Here is an 8,714-nt window from a genome sequence, read left to right on the forward strand (position 1 = left end):
GGTTGGAGACCGCACTTGTGAAGGTGAACGTCCAAATCATCTTCTTTCACTTCCAAAAGTGTGCACTCCAGACGGCGACTAATAATACTGCTATCAACTTCACCTGTAGATCACGCGGTCCAGAGACTTTTGTCCCCGACTGTATATCGCTATGCCTGTACAATATTTTGAACAGTAGTACAGCAACCCCGGTTTCGAAGCCATGGTGGAAAGCCATTTCGAAGAGCCTGGTAGCGCATTATGACCGCGCGTCCTACCGAATGACGACGAAGGCTGCACGATGCCCGAGGCCCAGGTTGCGGGCAGGGGGTAGTCACGTGACTGATGTAAGCGGGATGACGCGTCGGTTTCCGGGAGACGTGCGCATAACAGCTCTTGCTGTAAAAGTATGTCATGTTAACCAGAATTTGCAGGCGACTGCACGCAGACCCGGGTCACCCTGAGCGGACCCAAGGACGACGTTGACCGGGCCAAGAAGCAGCTGCTGAACCTCTCCAACGAGAAGGTGGGCCAGGCATGTTCAGGCCTGTTGTTGCTTTCATAAACATCAAACTGCTTTCATAAAGGACAAACTTTAGGATTCATCAGTCAGTTCGTCTACTGTAGTAGCGTATATATGTACGGGAACTGTCGTTAGTGTAGAAGCAGTAGTGTATGGGTGCACCTAACTTTCCGAATTGGTCACTTTGAGAGGGGTTAGTCTGTTTTTATTCTTCGTTTAATTTGACCACTTATAGTTTTAAGCCCTGAATGTTTTGAATTAGAGGAAATGGCTGACGAGTTGCGTGGTTTGTGAGGTTTGGCTGACAAACATGTTTTGTTTGAATTGGTGCATGCACGCGAAAATTGCTACCACTTGCAGATGCCAAAAAATAATGCCAGAGGAGTGTGAAAGGGTTTTAGATGATCGATCCAATGAAAGGGTTGTTGTCTCAGTAAAATTGTGCCTCACTAAAAGCACGTGTTGTTGTGGAAGGTACACTTATGATCAGTTAGTCTGTGGGGTTTAAAATAGGGGAGATAAACACGTTCTCCCCGATTAAGCGCGGCTGACACAGTTCAAAACCGCCCGGACCCCACCCCGTGGTCGCGTACGCTACCGAGCGCACGCCGACCACGGCGGGCCTTGCTCTACGGGAACAAAGGAACGACACACTGGCTGACACAGACAAATAAAAATAATTTATTTAATATTTCTTCTATGTATTGTTCATTATTAAAAATTACAAAAACTCATTTATTAATAAAGGCAAAAAAAACGACGGGGAGCTTAGAAAACTTGAAGGGTGGGATGGGTGGTCGCCAGCTGATTGCTCTTGCGTTGTGCCCACCTGAACACACACAAAACAAACCAGACCAAAAGCAAAGCTGCGTAAGGTTTGAACCCTTCTTCTTTGCGCTGCTGTCTTTTATGATGGAAACTTTGCGCACGGGTGGGACTTAAATAATGAAAATGGTGGAGCGAGACTCGAAGAGCGAAAAAGGGAAAGGAAAGGAAGGAGGAGGAGGTGGTGGCGGCAGTGGCAATCTCTGCTTTTGATTTCACGCCCCGGCGGCTCCAGCCAGACGAGAACAGGTGGATAAATTATGCACCTATCCTCGGTGTCCTGCCGGCGCCGGGCTGTACCGACCGTTCGATACGCGGGAGCAGGCAACTGCGGCAGCCCGGAAAGACCGCCGCGCTCTTGGAGTCTTGTCCCACCACAAGACTCAACTCGAGGTGGAGAGAAATGGAAATGCAAAGGGGGGAGGGGGGGGGAGGTAGAGAGACTGAACGAACACACGACGAGTAGCAGGATTAAGATAGTTGGGAATGCTGTGCACAGCATCAAGAATTTTCCGCTACAATTGTACACTCGCTTTGGTTTTGGTTCTATGGGGTTTCGTCCCAAAGCAACTCAGGCTATGAGAGACGCCGTAGTGAAGGGCTCCGGAAATTTCGACCGCCTGGGCTTCTTTAACATGCACTGACATCGCACAGTACACGGGCCTCTAGAATTTCGCCTCCATCGAAATTCGGCCGCCGCGGCCAGGATAGAACCAGCGTCTTTTGGGTGAGCAGCAGAGCATCATAACCACTGAGCCACCGCGGCGGCTTATCCAGTCGTGTGCACCGATCATATCTGAATCACCCAGGCGTGGCTTGAGCTAGCTTTACAGAACAGAGCGCAATATTTGAAAGCATAAAAGGCAGAAGGAACACCATCTTGGTGTTGCACGGGGTCATCTTTTCCTTTTTTTCATATTTAGTGCGAACGCATTACTGCACGGGATGAAACCCAACCAATAATCTTGTGGCGTCTTCAACCTTGAGGGTGCAGAAATAAAATAAATATAGCCTCGATTGGGTTTCTAACCCGTGGCGGCATGAACAGATCAGCTTCGCTGGCCACTGCACGAAGGCACTGTGCTATCGCCACAGCCGATCACGCCTCGCGTTAAAGTGCAACCTCCTCGCGCTGTGCATTGCACATCGTCATATTCATCAACTTCCACCTGCGGCGCGAACAGATCAGACTAACTCAACCTCGATGAGAGCGTAACCTGATTTTAACACATTCGCCATAGGTGCCGACGACCCACAAAAGCAAAACCATAAGCCAAACTGGCTAAACATATTTTCGCATGTCTACTCGGTTTGAATACGTTACAACCCTACCACTTGTAAAGCGAAAGCCTTTAATGGCTCATACTGTCGTCCGTTAACAAAGCGTGTCACACGCGTTTAACTCGGGAACTAAAAAAGATAGGAAAAAACCAATGGTTGCTTCAGATATATGAAAAAAATGAACCTAGAATCCAAGTTTGATGACTGTATGTTGATTAGTTATTTAATTATAAGCAAAAATTGCGAAACTGCGTCGAAATAGCGTGGGCGTCGATATAGCCACGGGAACGATGTGACGTCACATCTACCGGAAGCAGTCACGGCACAGTGAAAATTGTCACAGAATGGTCGAGAAAACATCGAATGTGCGTCAAATAAGTTGGAGAAATGTGTAACTAAGCGTAATTAACACTTAAAGGGACACTGAGGAGAAATTGAAGTTGGATTGTATCGACAGAATACCAGCTCCTAATTACAAAAACGCCACTCATACTGACAACAAAGCTCTTGTAACGTAGAAAAGGGCAAGAACCCCACAAATCACTGAGGCGCAGCCAATGCATGCGCAAATCTCCTTGACGTCGCCAGATGGCGCCACGTAGCCGGCAGCTACGCGCGCCTGCAGTATCGGGACCAATCAGCGCCTGATCACCGGCGGTAGGCGGGCTCCCGGTATTGCGCTAACGGTAACAAGGTACACGGTATGCTAAAGGTGTCTATTTGCGAGAACTTCGTTGACGACTTCGAGAAGGGGATCCATCGTAACGCTGGCAAAACGCCGATGCAAACGTAAACGAAGCGACGGTAGCGACGGCCGCAGTAACTGATAAATGCCTTCAACGTGCGGCCGGCGGTAGCTTTCTTTTCGGCTGCTGCTAGACCGCACTGCTGGCTACCAGAAATCACGGAGTCTGCGTTACGCCATGTGCACGTCATGTTTCACGTCACTTAGTCCTGTGTCATCATAAGAGTCTCCCAAGTTTGCATCAGAGCGGCGGGACAAACTTTTTCAACTTCGAATCCAAATTTCTTAGAAATAAATGCATCTTTCGCTGCCGGCCAAGTGGTAACAAAGCCATGAAATGCCGAACTATCCGATTTTGCTTTAAAAAAAATATTAATAGAGCTTTCCTCACTGTCCCTTTAAGATCCTCGAAAAATGTACGATTTGGGTATCGATATAGCCACGGGGACAGTGTGACGTCACATTCACCGGAAGTCGTCACGACATAGTGTCCTCGGTTTGGTTTGGTTTATGGGGTTCAACGCCAAAAAGCGACTCAGGCTATGAGGGACGCCGTAGTGAAGGGCTCCGGAAATTTCGACCACCTGGGGTTCTTTAACACGCACTCACATCGCACAGCACACGGGCCTCGGCTTTCGCCTCTCAACACTTTAGTTGCCAAAGTGTCCACGCAATTTTTTCATTCTTCCCTTCTTCCTACCCTTCTTTGTCCTCTTTCTGTCTCCATTTCTACCAACGCGATCATACTTGTCAGCAAAAAGTAACGCATTTCTAAACCACAGGAACTAATCTGAAGTGGAGCCTCCCACGGCACTACGCGAGCCCCATTTGACCATGCCGAGCTTTGTAAACGCAATAACGACAGCAAACTGTCAAAGGGCGATTTTCCTTTTTTCTTCCCGTTGTCTCTGTCTGCTTCTCTTGCGACACATTGTGCCTGAATCTACTATGTCCCCGATGGGTGCGCTCTTGTTCTTTTTTGCTATTTGTCGCTCAGCTTTTATCGTCTCCATGTGAGTGGCATGTCCCTTTGGCGTAGCAGGCGACCACGACAATATGGCGTGCTCCGAGCCCGTTACAAGCGGAAGGCAGCATAACGGCTGCGCCCTCCCTCCAGTCTTCTTCGCTCGGGGACTCCGATCATGTCGTCATCCGAGCTGTGTCCCAACACAGGGTGTAGCCGAGATTGGGTCCTGCCGTAACGGGTCCGCCTCGTACTTTACTGCAAAGCGTCTAGGATGTGCTCTGATCACGCGCTCTATGTACTTGAGCCAGAATCCTGGTTGCAAAGTCCCGGGCAGGCATTGGGCTATTACAAAGACTTTAAGGCAGTGCGAGACAGGTTAAAAGCCTGTCACACGTATACGCTCTCGTTCGCGGAGCGCGACACACCGCGCGCTGAGTTGTGCTCGTTGAACCAAGCGCTACAGTTTTGACTTCCTTCTGGACTACAGCGAGTGATGATGATGATGATGATGATGATGATTGTGAATTTTTATGGCGCAAGGGCATCTGGGGTCAAAGAGCGCCATGACACAAGGTGTTTTCTTCTTCTCAAGGTGGAGTCAAAGACCCATGTTCCAAGCGTATCACCCTAAAGAAGTCGAGCACCAGGCAGGGGAAAGATTGCACCCATTGTACCACCGATGGGTACCCGGCGGCGCATGGGGATGGGTACCCGGCGGCGCTTGGGGATCGAACCCCGCACCTCCCGCATGCGAGGCGGATGCACAAACCACTAGGCCACCGCTGCAGTCCTGACTGCAGCGAGTGGAGGTAACTATTCTATGTGAAGTGTAGACCAATAAAAAAAAGTGTAGACCACAATGCGCTCTTATCGATGAAGGACTACATGTGTTACAAGTTGGCCATTAGCCATTCTGTGTCTAAAAGCATTGCCACTACCATTGCTCCCTCGAAGAGTAACCATTACCCCCTCAGGGACTGCCTCCAATGTTAAATCAGCCATAATCCGTCTTCTCAAGAACTAACTGTTCGCCGCGATGGCAATGTGCTGCACTTCGTCTCATTTTACACATATCAAAATTGTTGGCATAAAACGGCTATTCTCTCTACATTGCCACGGCTGGCACTGCTGCGTCCCGCCGAGCTCAGACAGGAGGTTTCTCTACAGAATGTTGGCACGTCACGTCTTGAGGATCGGCTAAGGTTCAAACATAGGTCTCCTGAACAGCGTGTCTGCCGCCTATAGCCACACTAGGCAATCGAGACCTTGTAGTCCTGCGACTGGCCTTTGACTGATCGTTGGTTTTCCCGGCCTGCTCCAGTGTACGCTATGTTCCCTTCATATTTTTCGTTCTGGCCCACTCTTATGATGTCATAATGTAGGGACACATCTTCCTCTTCTTCTATCAACCTGTCCCATTCGTCTGTACGGGAGCGCTGTTTATAACTAGTACCTTCCTAATCCTGAGCTCTCGCTAGAGATTTCTCCCAAAGATCTGTATGCATAAATTCTCTCCCCCTTCTTCTTTGACGTTCATGCACTCTCTTCTTTTCGATGTCCAATCTAGCACCCCTCTACCAACATATTTTAAGTCGAAAGCCTTTAATAGCTCATTATCCCGTCCGTCCGTCCGGCGTTACATCCAGCGCCTGGGGTGACCCATCGACGAGCGCAGCTGCCAAAAGGTGACGTCATCTTCGTCGACAGGTGAAGCTGTCGGCGGGGCGGCGTCGAGCGCTGCTCCGTCGTCAGTCGGTGTGCGGCAGCTAGTGGAGGAGGATGGCTCCCAAGCAGTGCAGCCGTAACAAACAAAGGCAGTCATTGGCAGTCGAAGTAGCTCGACAAAGGCTTTCAGCTAGCGCACTTTAGGCTGCCGAAGTGCCTCCATAGTTTTTTCATGGCTCCTACCCACATTACCAAACGAACGGAGCCTTGAATTCTGTAGCTTCTCTCCACCTCTCGCCACATTGGCTTTGCCCGTTATCTGGTCATTCCGTATTCGATCGTTCTTCGCCTATCCAAGCATTCTGCTAAGCCTTCACATCTGAGTCTCTTTGCAGCGTAAAAGTTCTTTTGGAATATGCTGATTCTCTGTGTAGTTTAGCTGTCACGACCGGAGATGGCTGTTCTCCGTTGCGTTACGAAACATGTATTCTGGTCCGCCTCCGTGATCAAGTAATGTGAGAGAGAGTTGAATAATCTCATTTGGTTTGGTTTATGGGGTTTAACGTCCCAAAGCGACTCAGGCTATGAGGGACGCCGTAGTGAAGGGCTGCGGATAATTTGGACCACGTGGGCTTCTTTAACGTGCACTGACATTACACACTATACAAGGTCCTCTAGCATTTCACCTCCATCGAAATGCGGCTGCCGCTACCGGTATTGAACCCGTGTCTTTCGAGTCAGCAGCCGAGCGCCGTAACCACTGAGCCACCACGGTGGCGAGTAGAAGTATCTGATTTCTTCTAGACCTGCAAATAGTTTGTGAGCTACCCATCCATAAGACTGCCCGGAAAGAAATGCGTTATTTGGAACGTCAGGTGAGACTTCCGTGGCGTGGTTGTCTACCGGAAACATGCCCAACTCTTGTAAGTAACTGGGTCGCACTTTTGTTTTGTTTTTGTCCACATACTTGTACATACCAGGCGTCCGAGCTAAAAGTAATCAAACTTTTAAAAAAGACGAAGTGTCCTATCCCCAACTAACTTATAGCACTGTTCAGAGACTCGTGGCCTAGCTTGCGGTATTTTTTTCGTTCCCCAAGGTTAATTTCTTTATAATGACCAATTAGCTTAATTTTTAGTTATTAACTCTTAAACGGAGTGTAAATTGAGAAGTCGTAGATTTTCTTGAAGAACATCTGGCTACAATGCTTGCACCAATGTACCATTTAAACAGCTTTATTTACCGGTCTCCAAGAAAAGATAGCACATGACCTGCTACTGGCTCATACCTCTTAGATAAATATAAAAAAAGTTACAGAAATAAAGTTACAATGTAAAATTCGAGAAATATAAAGAAAAAATTCGCTGTGGTTTAGCTTGGTTAAGCCCGGTAATTCCGAAAGCAATATCCGTACCTACGCCATGGTTCAGCTGGTAGTGTAGCTGGTGGTGGTGCTTGTGGTTAGACTTGTGGTGATGCATCGGTTATACAATCCAATCCAATCCAATCCAAACCAATCCAATCCAATCCAATTCAATTCAATCCAATCTAATCTAATGCAATTTAATCCAATTTAATCTAATCTAATCTAAAGTAATCTAATCCAATCTAATCTAAGGCCGCCGGTGGTGGCACCGCCACTACTCGCAGACGGCGCGAGATGGTCGCCCAGCTCTTCGGCGTGACGTCACACAGAGGTCATGCGAAAGGTCATTTCATGTGCACCGCCGTCGCACGCAAAGGCTTGAACGTGCAAGTAGTAAAGCTTTCGCTTTAAAAATAAATACCGAGCATGGCGGCCTCTAACGCCACATACACGGAACGCTCCTAACATGCATCCGCCATTCGGTCCATGCTCAGATTTGGACATATCCTTTGATTTGGCTGTCATTCCAGGCTTCGTATTATGTGTATATGTTACATCAGGTGATATCAGACAATAATTGGAGAACTACTGAGTCACCGGATTTCTCACTGCTGTTTTAAAGAAAGCGCCACGCGAGAAAAGTATGGCGATTGTTTCGCCATCTATCTTTGATCCCGTCAACTTGCTTCTCGCGGTGGAGAGCGCCTAATCTTTCGCTCGGCAGGGGCCTCTGCCTGTTCGAAGATGGGAGACAGCTTTACCCTGAGTGGCCCGAGTTATGCTCTGCTCAAACAATACAGTATGCAATGTTTATTTATTTCTTTATTCCCTCTAAGAGCCAAGGCATTGCAGAGGAAAAAATAACTAGAGAACAATGATGCCGAACCCAGGGCGCTGCCGGCGGGGGGGGGGGGGTGCTTATGGGGCTTCAGCCCCCCCCCCCCCCCCCCCCCGAAATTTTTTTGAACTGTCACGCACCGCTGACCAAAACAACCACTGGCGCCAGAAGTCATTCGGCATTTTGTCACCTACAATCTCTTTTTCAGACTAGAAAAGACATATTGGCGTGAACATTCCTAATTCGGGCTGGATTTCGTAGCAACGCTCATGCACCTGGAGTCACGTAACGCAAGACAGTTAGCATCATGATTCAAATTACCACACGAATACGAAAATTTTGAGGACATCAATAACCGATCTTGATTGACCTTGCTTATTGAAAGCCCTGCCCACGCCGCGTTTCCCCACATACACACTCGGGTATTGGTTATTTCAACTTGCGACATCATTCGTGGCTTTCGTTTGTCCTTCTCTTTCCTTTTTAGCTAACTGTTTTTACTTTTTATTTGAACCAAAAAAAATA

Source organism: Amblyomma mixtum, chromosome 9 (genome assembly GCF_055824585.1).
Source record: "Amblyomma mixtum isolate Tamu chromosome 9, ASM5582458v1, whole genome shotgun sequence".
Lineage (NCBI taxonomy): Eukaryota > Metazoa > Arthropoda > Arachnida > Ixodida > Ixodidae > Amblyomma > Amblyomma mixtum.